This window comes from Canis aureus, chromosome 24 (assembly GCF_053574225.1).
Source record: "Canis aureus isolate CA01 chromosome 24, VMU_Caureus_v.1.0, whole genome shotgun sequence".
Lineage (NCBI taxonomy): Eukaryota > Metazoa > Chordata > Mammalia > Carnivora > Canidae > Canis > Canis aureus.
The window spans coordinates 7,525,537-7,540,992 of record NC_135634.1 but is presented as its reverse complement, the minus strand read 5'-3'; the positions used below and the strand labels follow the sequence as shown (position 1 = coordinate 7,540,992).

The 15,456-nt window shown below is 39.1% G+C and overlaps 1 long non-coding RNA gene across 1 annotated transcript; it reads left to right on the top strand.

The window, feature by feature from the left end:
- Positions 1 to 647: 647 nt before the first annotated feature.
- On the top strand, positions 648 to 11,888 carry LOC144296433 (uncharacterized). Its single transcript, XR_013363553.1, has 3 exons — positions 648 to 912; positions 6,772 to 6,863; positions 11,618 to 11,888. It is a non-coding gene; the product is annotated as an uncharacterized LOC144296433 (long non-coding RNA).
- The last annotated feature ends 3,568 nt before the right edge of the window (positions 11,889 to 15,456 follow it).

Below are 15,456 nucleotides of genomic sequence, written 5' to 3'. Positions count from 1 at the left end.
TATTTAAAGGGGAAACTGCTGAGAATTTCCCAGAGACATTAGTTCTTTTTTTTTTTTAAGATTTTATTTATTTATTCATTCATGAGAGACAGAGAGAGAGAGAGAGAGAGGCAGAGACACAGGCAGAGGGAGAAGCAGGCCCCATGCAGGGAGCCTGATGTGGGACTCGATCCCAGGTCTCCAGGATCACGTCCTGGGCCAAAGGCAGGTGCCAAACCGCTGAGCCACCCGGGCTGCCGGAGACGTTAGTTCTTATATTCAAGTTATATAAAGTTCCTAGCAGGATAAGTAAAAATAAATCCATACCTGCCATAAAATCTTGGGTTAAATCTGGACTCTCTCCTACTTAAATGTGTCATATTTCAAGTTACTTTATTTCTCTAATTCCAAGTTCTTTATTAAAGTAGTGATAGGTATAGCCTTTAGGAATTTTTTTAAAGGATTACAAATTCTTTGACACTTCTCCTAACAAAAGGTGAGGTCTGTGTCCCCTACTCTTGAACCTGAGCAAACTTGTGACCTTCAGTCAGTGGAGTATGGTCAGATCAATGCTTTGTGATTCCTAAGGTTAAGTCATAAAAGGTCTTGGCAGCTTCTGTCTGGTACTCTTGGAATAGTTGTGCCTCCTTTAGGGTGCTACCTTTCAGAACACAGCTGCTATCCCTCTGAGAAGCACACATTACATAAGGAACTATGTATGGGCACACCAGTCAAGTCTAAGCTGAACTCAGCTTTTAAGTCATCCTATGTTAGGTACCATACATGGGGGTGAAGAAATGTTGTGCAGGTTTCAGTTCCCAGCTCTTAGCCATGCTGTCCTGGGAGAAGACTGAGATGGACTGGTATTAGTGACTCGGGAACCCTGGACCACAGGCCTTGAAAGTAGATTTTCTCAGGAATGAGTATACAATGGTAAGATAAGAAAGCTAAGTATGGGCCTAGAAAAATCCCACTAGTAAAGGGAAGGGCTGAGAAGACAGAGCAAGAATGCTCCAAGAGGGGAAAGGATGCATGGCAGGAGTCCAAGAAAGGAGCAGCACTGAAAAGGAATTTGGAAACATATCCATCCCTCTCCTATGGGGCCCAGTCTTTGGGGGCAGGAAGAAGTTTAAGTTGGATGTTAACAACATAGAACTGAGTAAAACTATAACTGGACCCATAGCTACAACATGAAAACTCTGCTGACATATCCAATTAACATCTCTTCTTCTCATTAAGGGCTAAGATTCCTTCTCCCAGGAGAGCTCTCAAGTTTATTTGCAACAAGGAGAGATCTAATTGTTTCTAAAAAGTGTAATCTTTCCTGTTAAAGCCTGAGACATGCCAGACACGGAAAAGCCAATTTGCTCACCCCTTTATCCCTTCAAAGAGATGACTCTAGAAAAGCTCTCTCTAAACACACCATGACCTCCACCGACACGTTTACCATACTGAGCCTCCACTTCGCTTCTTCACATGCAGACTACCTCTAGAATTAGTCGCCCAAACTGGGTCATGTGGTTGGAAAGAAAAGAATGATATCCTCTTTTTATGTATATTATTAAGGATTGTGTCTGTGACCCAATTCCTTCATCTATAAAAGGGAGAGAATTCAGTGACTATGAGGTCTAAATGGAGGGTGAGGTTCTGAAGGGATTTCAGCTGGGGACAGGAGAGTAGAACTTGCAACTCTGTGAATGACAGACAAAGTTTACTATTTTGAGGGGAGATTTCTGGGTGGGGGACTGCCAGAAGTTAGATGTGGGCAGGATATCATTTTAAAACAGAAAACTTATTTTAAAATGAAAGTAGGCCAAACCTTTTCATTGTGATTTTATATTTTCTTTTTAAATATTATCATCTCACAGAATGAGCATTTGGCTTAAATATGATCTCTGAGGTCAATGACCTGACAACACCATGATCTCAACCCTTCCCCTGGGACTGTCCTTCCTTCCCAGGCAGTCTTCTCAAAATCCTTAAACTCCCAGCCTTTTCTGTCTCCCGGAACAGCTCATTAGCTATCTCAAGAAGGTAGATTTTCTTCTATAGGCTACTAAGGCAAAAAAAAAATTAGATCCCTTTTCAAGACATAAGCTTAACATTTGCTCTCAGAGTTGTTGCTTTTGTTCTCTTGCATTCAATGACCTGTATGGGGCTGCTTTCAAGTGTTTTCACTAAGTGTTCCAACTTGGTATTGGAGGGAGCGGGGGTAAGGTTGAGGTTCAGCAACATGAGCTTTTACCCTTGTGTATTGTGTGGGCAAGTTTTTTCACCTCTCTGGGCCCTGATTTCCTCATTAACAAAACAAGATGATAGCATTGACCTCACAGGGCCTTTGTAAGGGTTTCACCTAATGGAATCAGTGGTCCAGCAGAGTGCCTGGCAAAGAGATGGTGTTCAATCAATTGTAGCAATCCCCTGAGTTCCTATTGTCTGCCTTGGTCCATTCTCCTCATCTATCTCTTCCTTTCTCAACCTTTCTTTCTCTTATTTACTTCTTCCTGAGATAAAGGACCAATTCCTCATCATTCCTCCCCCAAACAAATGAGCTATGCTTGGGTAAGTAGAGCAGCCTTCTGAGACAGTAAAATCAGGAGCTTTAAGCTTTAAGCCCTTCTTATGACACCCCTATAGCAACCCCAGCTATACTCAGTCCCAGGCAGAAGAGGTAGAGAGATTTTGTGAATAAGTGTGTCCCCTAGCACAGACCTGAATGTGGTCTCTCACGAGTGTCTTATTTCTGTGATACATAGGTCCTATGCTATTGAAGCAGCCCTAATAATCCCTGCCTGCCTTCTGAGTCCAGAGTAGCTGAATGAATCTGGAGGCCTTTCTCTCCATATTCGCATTCATGCACTGAAGTTTACCAAGCAAGCCTAGCTCACACTGGGGAAGCTGCAGTGGGTTCTCCCTCTGGCTTGTTAGCACATCTTCACATAATCAGCCATGAAGACACAGACACAAGAGGCAGGTTGCTAACATTTCTTTTTCATTTGTCTAATGGGTCAAGAATAGGTATAGTGGCTCAGCCCCCACAGGATCCCACATGGGGAAGCAGCAGCTCCCAGATGTATGGAACTCTGAAAACCCATCATTGGTCTATCCTAGGTAGGGTAACTTTAAACTCTTATTTTTTTCTATCACAGGGAGTGGTGATTAGGAACATGTGTTTAAAAATTCAAAGGCTACTTCCCACAGTTTTGAATTAAGAAAATTAGAAAACTGTGGGTACCATGGATTCTTCCATTGGGATAGTCAAAACCCCACCTGGCAATTTCTGAAGCCCAGCATTATGATATTTGATATTAGTCTTCACTTTCAACATTATAGTTGAGACAGTTAAAAATGTTTATTTTTATTCTCGGCATTATATGTTCCACATGTTCTACAGAGTTCGTTCTCTAGGTAAATTCCATTTTATCTAAACTTATGAGGCACTGGTATAATCAGCCTCAGATAGGTCAATGCATTGATTTTTCTGTTCAAGCTCTCCATTTTGTTTTTAATTTCCACATAGGACTAACTTCCACGAAGACTTGTCTTTCTTTTATTCAGTCCATTATACCTGAGATTTAACACAGAGTAAAAAAATATTGATTTTTTGATATCAAGAAGTGTAACTGACAATAGCATAACTTTCAGTATAATTCATTCCCACAAAAAAAAAAAAAAAAAAAAACTGCTCCTCATATGTGAGGAGGTTGAGGAGGCCCTCATGTGCATTCAGGTTGAGGAAGCATGAACTTTGAGCTGTACTGACCCATTTCACGGGATCCCCTGGAGACCAAAAGTAAGCATTTGCAAGACATCCAGCTGGACCAAGGGTGCGGGAAGGGAACCAAGGCAAGGGTCGCATGGAAGATCAAAATTGGCATCCCCCAAGTCAGTGGGCTCACACCCTGGGCAGGTGTGTTCTTGTCCAGAGCAAAGCTTTAGGTGATTTCTTCTCCGTACATGTCCTGCGTCTAACCCCAAGTCACAGTTTTTGCTGAGCTGTATTTTCTCTTCTGCCCTTTGTAAGGCAGCTCTGATTCCAGGCACTTCCTGCTCTCACTCACCCTTGCCTGATCTAGGAGCAAATTGCCTTGGTTCCGTTTGCCAGTCATGAGCGCTCCAGGGGAGTGAGCACCGCGGGCCACTCTGCCTGCGCGGGCCCAGAAGGCGGCCCTCGGCACTCGAAGAGGAGCTTCCGGTACTGCTCTGGGAAAAGAACCTTTCCAGACTTTTAAAGCCGGCTTTTGCCCTACTTTCGGTCCAACTGGCAAGGGGGGAAAAGCCATATAATCATGGAGTTAAAATTCTAGAATCAGTGTGCTCTTGGAGCCCGTGTAATCCTGATTATTTAACCTCTGTTTCTAGATGATTGGACACTTAAGTATAACAGCCCTGAAAAGATGAGGCTCCATCCTATTTTAAAAAGCTCCTATGTGGAAGAGACATGGGAAATCTTTCTACTTTGTCCTCAATTTTACTGGGAATCTTAAATTACTCTTAAAAAAGAAAAAAAAGAACTTTGACATACACACAGATACTAGGTGACCAGTGTGGTGGCTAGAATGGAGGGAACAGAAGAAATCTCCTAGACCATAGAGCCAAAGGAATAATGTGGGGAAGGGGGCAGAAAGGGCTGTTAGGAGCTTCCTTGTTTGTCATGTGGCAGACATATTTTATTTGTGCTGGGCTGAACTTTACTCTCTTTATCTGGCTTTGACTCATTTATCAGATCTCAACATAAACATAAATTCCTGAGGAAAACCTCCTGATCCCCATGTGCATTAATACCCAAGTCATACACTCACTGTGTCCTGTACCCCTTCACAACGCTTGACGTGAATAAAATACTTTCGAGACTGCTTAATGCCTGTCTCCCTCCGGGGGCCAGAGCTGTGTCTCTCATGTTCATCCCTGCATCCCAATGCCTAGTGCCTGGCACTTCTCAGGCACTGGAAAAGTCCTTGCCAAAATACCTCTGGGTCCAGCAGACAGCAGAGGAAGAAAATATGGCTACTTGCTATGCCTTCAGCTGGTTCTTATGCTAGAATATTAGCAATTAGCTCCCCTGTGCCTATCTCAGGAAGATACCTGGCCGAAAATAAGCACATAAGTAAAATCAGTACTTCCTTCTTGTCAAAAAGGGGCTCCCCTATGTGAGTGGCTCCTTCTCAGGCTATGCTTCTTAGACAAAGATGCCTCTGCAGTGGCCCACATCCCACAGAAAAGAGAAGCCCGGTGTGCAATAACCACTGTATGATGTTGGAGATCCAGACACCAGAGGAAGAAGTCACTATTTTAGATCAGTTTTTTGGCTCAATTACAGCTTTTGTAAGCCTAGATATGCCCAAAAGCCTTTCTCTGATTAACCTCTGCCTGATACAATGTTTGACAACGGTGACTGGATATCTTTATAGTTCAAGAATCTTGAATTATAGAGGTCTGGAAAGATTGTAGTCATTCTTCTTAAGTATGAAAAGTAACCTTGTCCCCTGTTCAGAAGGATTTAGGACATGATTAAAAGTTCACCAGGCCTTATGACATCCCTTTTACTCTGTATTTCTGTGGTATCATCTTTAGAGTGAGCAAATTCACATCGTTTCATAAAATAAAGAAACTCATCTCTGTTGTGAAAAATTATTGCCATCCCAATATTTTCTGCCATTTTATCTTTTCCATGGAGACCTCCAAGGGTGGGCATGGAAGTTGTGGATTTGCAGTACCAAAAAGGGGTACAGACACATGTAAACATGTGACATCTCCCAGCCACAAAAAGAGCAAAGAAAATCTCAGTCCCATACACACTTAAGTTTGTTTATTTTTTAGAAAGAAAAAAAAAAAGATTCCTATCCTCCATGGCTCCGGATGTGCTGTGTGTATCTCTGCTTTTATATGGCTATTGTCTATCTCTTCTGAAAAGCTGGAAAACAAGTTTCACTTATTTTGAACGGGATAGCAATAAGAGACGGACAGGAGGCAGCTTTCACAGAATAATGGGAAGGGCACAGAAATCTACCCAGCCAAGTCCCATGGGAAGAATAGACCCTTCATATATTTGGAACACACATTTTCTGTATGCTCCAAATAAGTGTATTTGATGCACGTAGGAGGTGAGTGTGAGAGGGAAAGTAGATGGGAGAGGAATTCAATGCAGTTTACTAGCTCTGCTGGGCTGATTATGAACAGAGAGATTTTCCCAATAGGGGCTTTTCCATTTCTGGGTCTTCCATACTTTGAAATATACATATCAAAAGCATCAAAAATTCCCTGTAGCAAAACTTACAGCAAAAAAAGTCTCCCTTAAGTTGAAGCTTTTCACCTCTGACACCAGAAACTGTTCAATCCCTCACCACTGCTGGCGTGTAATGGAGAATTGCATCCATCCTGGTTCCATGAGTGATAATAGATATCACTCACACTCAGCTCCAGCTTTTCCCAAGGAGACATCAATTCAGACTTTTCACTTACTTCTCATAAAGAACTCATAAAGCTGCCTCAACTACACAACAAAGAGATGTTCAAAAGCCAAGAAAATGATACTAAAATTACATTTCTGTGGGTTTTTTCCCCCTTTTTCTGCAGTTTCTCAAGCCTCTTCTCCATGCCCACCTCCCTGAACTATTTTCCTGAAATTATCTCAAGTAAGAATGCTTTGTTCCGGCTTTGAACATTTTTCATCAAAAAGGGAACATTTTTAAAAAAGAGAGTAATAAATATTCTCCTAGGCATAAGATAATGCATTTTTGAAAAGTGAAAGACACACTGGGTTTTAACATATGAGTTTGCTCCATATTTTAGAATTCTTCTCAAAGTAAGTTGTCCAAGAGTACCACAGCTGTGTTTCCACATCAGCAGCTCTGCAGTCTGCCCAACATCATTTAAGGAATAAGGTAGGACAGGATTCCTAGCTCTAGAAATCCATGTTGAAGACTATTTTGGTGAAGAATTGCATTTTCTTTGCTTTCAAGGAGCCAAAGAATGTGATTAGGACTTCAGCTTTTTCTTATCTAGTGATTTTTAAGTTTTATAATTTTGACAGTGTGTAGATATATATGTATGTATAAGTAGCACTCACATATACAGAGGGTTGTTATATTCTATTTGCACTAGGTTTGTGTGTAACCTTAATTAATTAGTTTCCTTTCTTTTGTCAGATATTCAGAAAATTAAGGATGTCCATAAATGAATTAAAGGCAAAGTTGGTACACAACAGAAATTGCCCAGTGTGTCAGGCCCTGTGACAACAGTATATAGACATAGGGTGGTAGGGGGAAAAGTACTGGGTTGGCATTAAACAAAAGATTTGAACAGAACCTTAGCTTCTTTCTAGTTTTATGCTCTAGGAGTAATTTGTTTGACTTCTGTAAGCCTCAGTTTATTTATTTACAAAATACAGCTAATAATTCTGCCCTAGATCATAGAATAATTATGAAGATTGGAAATAATATTGCTAAAATACCCAACATAGTGGCTGCCACATGTGGGCTCACTAAAAGTGTAGTTTGACTTCATACTGATGATCATAAGCACTCAACATGAGTATTGCACGAGTGAATGTGCAGTTCTGGTGCATAAAAATATACTTGTATATGAGTGACACTGTGAGGGCCACAGCTTATGAGCAGTTTATCCAAACTCTGACCTTCTGTGTCCTTGAGACATGCACTGCAGCTGTCAAGTGGTAGAGTGCTCATGGAAAGCGGAAGCCAGCTGAGGTACCTTACCTGCGGGTTTGCAAGCTCAGAGGAAAGCCTGTTGGTCCCTGGGAAGGTTTAACCTAGGCCACAAAGAACTCAGATCCAAAAGCACATTCTTAACCATGTGATTTCTCAAGAGAGACTTCTTTATTGCCTTTGAGAAGTGATTGCCTTTAGGTGTCCAGGCACTTTGAAATACTCCAAATTTCCCATCACATGTTTCTCCATCATGCATAAGGCATCTACACAAATCATCCCTAGATATTACGCTGGCCATCCAGCTAGCTGAAGATTCCTTCTAAACTCACTTAGCTATTCTGGATAAGCACCAGTATCTGAGTGTCCTATGGGGATAAATCGTGCTGACTGTCACCTTAAGTCTTATTGAGAATGGAATGGAGGTATAAACCAATCAATCAGTCCGTTGATCAATCCATACTACCAGCCAGAACTGGGACTAGATGTGCCAGGAACATAACCTTACACAGAGCCAGGTGAGGAAATGTGAGTCCTTAATTCATTCCACAGCTTCACAGTCTTGACCCAGTACTTAGCCATGGGCTTCAACCCATTCCCCATTCCATAGCCTGTAGGTCCTAGGTCATCTACCTTACTGGCCCTCTAAGGCTTTAGTTAACCCACAGCTTGCTTATCTAGGCTGTGATACCCATCCTAACTTTTTAAGACCTTTCCAGGGGACAGATTCCCTATTTTATTCTCCCAATCACTAGCTAGAGTCTGACTGTGAATGCACTGGAATCCCAGAACCACAACAGAATATTTATTTCATTGTCCATAGTCTCTGTGCCTTACATACTAAATTAGAATTCTTAGTATTAATACTTCTTGAAATAATGCCTACTCTTTGGATATTATCTTGTCCTGAGCTTCAACTCTGCCTTACAGAGGATAATAATCACAAGTTGGTTTATTCTCCCAATGCATGCACCTAACTTCAGTGAGGAGGGCCTTTCCTGACCTGACCTTAGTGAGCCTTTCCATTGGCCTTTGGTCTCTGCCTGTCCCTCATAGGTCTGAGCTTGTCTTATTCTAGTACCATGTACTACGCTGAGGACTGATACACATCAGCTTTGTTTATCTTCCTCCACATCCTACGTTATTTCCTTTTTATGGACTAGAAAACAGTGATGTTTCTTTCTACCCATGCCTGAGAATCAAAACTTATTGGGTGAGGGAGATACATTCTCTTTCTCCAAGAGTCCTTGTGGAAAATTTCTTTTTCAGTTGCTATTTTGGGCAGGGCTCAATCCCTGAGCACTCTAAACTTAATATTCTCTCTTTCTACACCAGAAGCAAACCAGAATTGAGAGATGCAACCAAGACAGGGAACTGGTTTTCTAATTTATTACAGATAAAGACAGGAATTCGGATCTTAGTACCTCAAGCCACTGGGCAACCTTCAGTAGTCACCAGTTACAGTCAAAATCATATCATCATTATATGCATGATGTTTGGCATACAAACTGCAATGATCAAGAGTTGCTAAGACTCTTTTTCCACCCCCTCACCACATAACTTGTCAGCAGTTGACATTCAAAATCCATTAATAGCATTATACTTCATTTTCCCTCTAATTTCATGTTTTGACTAAAGGAAGCCAAAACACTAGTTTACTCAATTCCAAATATGACATATAAGCCAATCTAATGAATGTATCCATGTATGTGGACATGCTTTCTAACATATGGAAAGCAATAGGCTAAAACATATTCAGGAAAACACATTGCAGTTGCCTTTCATTTGGAGTAAAAATTTGGCCCAGCCTACAAAAGCTATATTAAAAGAATGAAATGTAATAAATAATTTGAAAAAAAGAAAAATGCCTTATTGTTAATAAAACGAGAAAGGAGACAGGCTCAAAGTGGAGTGAGATTTCTATTCTCTCTGCAAAATGGCAACATTTTAAACAAGATAATGCCCTTTCTTCCCCTTCAATAAACAGCTATCAGTTCATGAGTCACTCTGTAAGCCTTCAATAGCTGGGCTCATACATACCATACACCATCTGTTCCCCAAATTTACGAAATCCTTGCCAATGTCACTTCAGCATTAAAAACTCTGACCTTTTTTTCCCCTCCCTTGGAATAAAACTAAAAAGGTAAGATGTGTGCATAGACTTGTAGAATTTTATAACAAGGACAAGGACAAGGACAAAGACAAACTAAAACATCTTTGTGATCATTTATTCTCAACAATTGTATTAATAACCTTTTTTCTGGTTAAGTAACAATGATTATGGTTTTCAAAAGGAAAAACTCAACAAGTCTTTTTAGCCCCAGTTTAGCCAAAATTATTTTTTATCTGAGGCAACACCAGATGATTCGCTTAGAAATACAAAGATTTTATACATATGTGTGTGCTTATAACTATATGTTCTATATTATATATGTGTATTACATATAGCCACATGCTATATATTATATATATGTGTGTCTGTATATATATATAACATATGTGTATATATATACATATACATAAAATGACAGTTTTATGTATATGTAACGGTTGTTGTTATCAGTGAGATTCTATATTTTTAATAAAAATATTCCTGACTTTATAAGCAACTAATTCAGTCTTTGGGAACAAATGTGATTTTTATGGCAATAAAATAAAATAAAATCACAGCAGAAACCAACTTTATTTGTTCCCTAATTGACTATTTTCCCTTGAGCTGACTAACTTTCTTAAGTTTTGAAATTCAATGTGATTTGGAGCATTATCTTATGCAAAGTTCACAGAGAGACCTGCTTCCGGTCGTGTCTGTGGAAAGCACTGCCCAATTTCCCTGGTATTTGAAAGAACAATTCTTTCTTTTCATACTTTGCATATACAGGTTAAGTCCAACTAAGGAACACTTAATATGAAAAAAGAACATTCTAAAAAAAACATCATCAAGATTCTGCAACCTGTAAAAATGATTTGGTTCACATCTATTTTGCAGATTCCTCTGCCCTACCCCTCAGCAACTCAAACTGAATCTTGGTCACAATTTTAAAAAATAACTGCTTTATTATAATTCACATAACAAAACTCACCATTTTAAGATGTATAATTGAGTGGCTTTTCATATATTAATAGTTAATATGTCCATCATCACTAATTTTAGAATGTTTTCATCACACCAGTGAGCACTCACCCCATACTTTCCTCTCCTCAGCCGCTCTCAATGTCTAATATACTTTCTCTCTCTATGAATTTGCCTATTCTGGACATTTCATCTAAATGGGATTATATAATATGTTGTCTTTTGTGTTAGCTTCTTTGACTTAGCAAAGCGTTTTCACGGTTCATCCATGTTGCAGTATGTATCAGTACTTCACATTATTATTTTTTTAAGATTTTACTTATTCATGAGAGACATACATGAATACAGACAGAGGCAGAGACACAGGCAGAGGGAGAAGCAGGCTCCCTGAGAGGAGCCCGATGCGGGACTCAATCCTGGGACTCCAGGATCATGCCCTAGGCCAAAAGCAGGTGCTCAACCGCTGAGCCACCCAGGCATCCCAACTTCACATTACTTTTATGACCAGATACAATTTCATCATAAGGCTGTACTATATACTGTTTTTCTATTCATCAGTTTATGATTATCTGGGTTATTTCCAATTTCTAACATTATGAATAATGATGCTATAAACATTCAACTGCAAGGTTCTGTGTGGATATATGTTTTAAATTCTCTTGAGTACTTACTGAGGAATAGAATTGCTGGGTTGTATGGTAATTCAATGTTTAACATTTTAAGGAACTGCAACCCGGCTTTTCCAAAATAGCTGTATTCCTTTATTTTCCCACCAATGTGTGAGGGTTTCAGTTTCTCCACATTCTCGCTAACACTCATTATTGTCTTTTTTTATTTTAGTCATCCTGGTGGGTGAGAAGTGGTACTTTATTATGGTTTTGATTTGCATTTTTTTTTCTAGAGAGAGACTGTGTGTGCAAGTGAGGAGTGGAGCCAGACAAGGGGCTCAATTCCACAACCCTGTGATCAGGACCTCAGCTGAAATCAAGAGCCAGAAGTTCAACCAACTGAGCCACCTAGGCTTTGCATTTCTGTAATGACTAAGGATACTGAGCTTCTTTTCATGGGCTTATTGGCCAATAATGTCTCTTCTCTGGAGAAATGTCTATTCAAATCCTTTGCCCATTTGTAAATTATGCTATTTGTAGTTTTACTATCTAGTTTAAAAGTTCTTTATATTATTTAAATACAAGTGCTTTATTATATATATATATATATATATATATATATATATAATTTGCAAACATTTTTTTTCCATTCTGTGGTTTGTCTGTTCACTTCTTCATGGTTTCCTTTGAGACAAAAAGATTTAAATTTAGATGTAGTCCAATTGATGTATCTTTTTTCTTTTGTTGCTTTTGCTTTTGGTGTCATATCTAAGAAACAATTATTGCCTAACTAAAGGTCAAAAAGATTTGCTCTGACATTTTCTTCTAAGAGTTCATTTCTACGATCCATTCTTTGTTCACTCTTTTATCTACTAACTCAGCAAACTATGGACATTGTTTTCACATTTCTCATTATCCAAGTTGGAGTTTGCTGATTAGGATGGTCAGACACACCTGCTTAATGATGCCATGTAGTTCAAGTCACTACCAATTTAGTTCTGCTTCTAGACTGCTTCTAGAGAGGACTGTTCACGTCCTCTCAGTTCCCACGAACGATGATAGCAAATCAGAAGTGCAAACCCCCAAATATATATTTTTTCTTTTCACAGAACATTCTTTCAAAAGAAAGCACTATTCTTTTTCTCCTAGGTTTTGAAAACAGTGAAATTTACATATGATTTAAAACACCACTACTGATTCTATTTCTATCCTACCACAGTTTAAGAATCTCTAGCATTTGAAACATGAAGCTACAAAATTGAGGTGTTCAAAATTTTAATCCTTTTGTATCCCGAAAACTAAAACAGGAACTGCAAATACAAAGTATTGAAACATATTCATGGGATTCAAAACATCACAGAGTTTCAACACCAAATAGCTAGAAAATTGTCCCTTTCCTTTTTTTATTTTTTGCTTTGCCAGAGATCTAGCTGGTAAGTTACTATTTCCTGGCCTACTTTCCCTATTGAAAATAAAGACACTGACATTTATTTCCTCCTCCTCTCAGGGGACTAACGCTATTTGAGAAGCCTTAGTATGTTTTTGTCTCAGAGCCTTGAGAAAGGGACAGAATGGACAACCCAGAGTGTCACTAGAGCAGAGAACAATCTCCACAGTGTGTGTGGTGCATGTTCTGATAATGAACAGCAGACAAATTTTTTCCAGAGCAATAGCAATATCCAAGAACACCATGCCACAGAGAACGGTGTGAATCAGCTTCTCTCCCTTACCTGTCAACACACAGTCTGCTTGGAACTATCTGTTCTGGACTATCACAGAATCTTGCCTTTTGTGTGAATTCTGCAAATTGGCAAGTCATTGTTCCATGCTCTGACTCCTCTCTGCTCTACTCCTAAGGAAATGGTCTTAGGACTACAGTTGAAAAATTCATCTTTAAGGGAAGAACCCTTGGTCATACTCTTGGTGATGAATGCATATCACAGCATGGCAGAAGCTATAGTTTACTGTAGGATAGGAAAAAACAGTATATTGTATGTATGTATATTCTACATACATAATTACATATTAATTTATTTACATCTTTAAACCAAGAGCTAATATGGTGAAATGATCCATTTTAAGTCCGGTTTGATTAAATAAAGAAACCAGAAGATGGGAAAACTCTGTACTTCCATTGTTGTGTTTTTATATTGCTTTCCTATTTCTGTGCAGTTGAAACCATAACAGCAGAGAGATTATATCTGATGAATCAAAAAAAATGAAAATACAGCTGGACGAATGAGTGAGTGAGGTATTTGTGACTTCTATGTACTATGTCACTTCATAATATATAGAGAAAGCTTGCTGGGTTATATACTTTAGATCTGGAAAGTCCCTTGAATTTCTTTGGGGTAAAGTTGCTGTGAACAATACAAAACAGACTTTTTTCTGACATCAGTTATATCTTATAGTCATAAATTCTATAAAAAGGACAAAAGAAGAAAAATATTCTAGCAAATAAATTTCATGGAATTCAGGAAAACAGTTTAATGCAAAACGTGTTGTAAATATGGAGGATTGTGAAGTCTGTTCTCTGCCCTATCCCTAAAGATAAGTGGGCTTGTTTGGAAAGGTACAACTCTTACAGATAATTTGGTGACCTGAATTTATTTTTCATTTTAGCTCCTGAGAAATATTACGGGGATTTAATTTTTAAATCTTTGGGTGATTTTCAAATATCAAGTTTAATTTAGTTTAATAAACATTCACTCTATTTAGTACGTATCTTGTTTAATGTTCAAGTATCCATTGTATTTTGGTTTTAGTCTCACTTTTCAGGGGTCTGCTACCCTTTGGTGCCATGGTTCCATTTCTCTCAGAGGATCTTTTATATGTCAGAGAAAAGTAGAGTTGCATATCTCCAAGCACAAAAGGAGGAATATTTCTTGTTCTTTCAGCCCTCCCTGGCTTCATTTTCTGTTATCCAAGGAGCAAGCCATCAAAAATTAATGTTGAGAGATGACAAGTATCTTGGCTATTCAAGTCAGTAGCAAAAATAATAATTTTTTCATGGACTTTGTACTTTCATAAGTGTGAATAATTCATGAGGTGCCAGTTTGGGTAAAAGTCAGCTCAATGATAGATTTGAGCCAGTCCAGAAAATTTCCTAAGGAAAACTGCAATATAGTAGAGCCTCAACATTTAGTCCTGCAGTTAAAAAGCATCTCTACTCTTTTAGTCTTGAATTCAGATTCTTAAAATTGGTAAGTTAAAATTTCAGTAAGAATTAATTATTTTCTAACCTGGACATGAACCTTGGTATTGAATTATTAAAGATGGTAGCCCCTAGGGATCTACCAAAAAAGAAGAATAGTATTTTGCCCGAGAATTAGTTCATTTTTACTTTTCACATCTCAAGCAGGGAGACAGACAGAAATTCCAGAGCAAGCACCAACTCAGCTCTTCCAATGTGCATTCAACCCCACTCCCAAAAACGAGAGTACCATACCTCAATCAAGGCTCATAGAAAGCCCAGACAAGGACAGCTAGAGGAAGACAACTGGAGAGAAAGCCATGTGGCCATGAACCCAAACAAAATATTCTAATTTAGTCTTTTGAAGTGTATGGCTGGAATCAATATAGTCATAAATAGTGCTCTGGTGGGAAGGGACAATTTTCTTCATACTAAAGTTTACATCATGAAAGACCACCTCACCAAACTCAGCCCCTCTGCATGGCCTTCAAGATCTTTTCTCATCTGGCCTCTTCTTCCCTCTCCATACTCAACTTCTCATTTGTTGGTCCCTACTCCACACCCACTGTACGGAAGTTCCAGCTGTCCCAAGCTTCTTTCAGTGCTCCAAATGTGCCACGTCCTCTCTGGGCTCCTGGTAACATCATCCCTGCCATCTCAGTCAGTCACTGTTTCCCCTGGACACTCTCCCTGAATCCCCTAATCAGCCGAGATATTGGTACTCCATGCAGTAGACCTAATGTAAGATGTCTTCTCAGCCCACATGGGTACATGAGCTAAATTAGGCCAGTCAGATTCTCTCTTGAGAATTTGGTTTGGAACCTAGCATAATAACTCATTTTAGTTCATGTTAGAAATAAGAAGAGAGGTAAGCTCAGTTGGGTTGCCAGTGTGGGGCATCCATATTCTGCCATGTGTGTAAAGAAATAATAATAATAG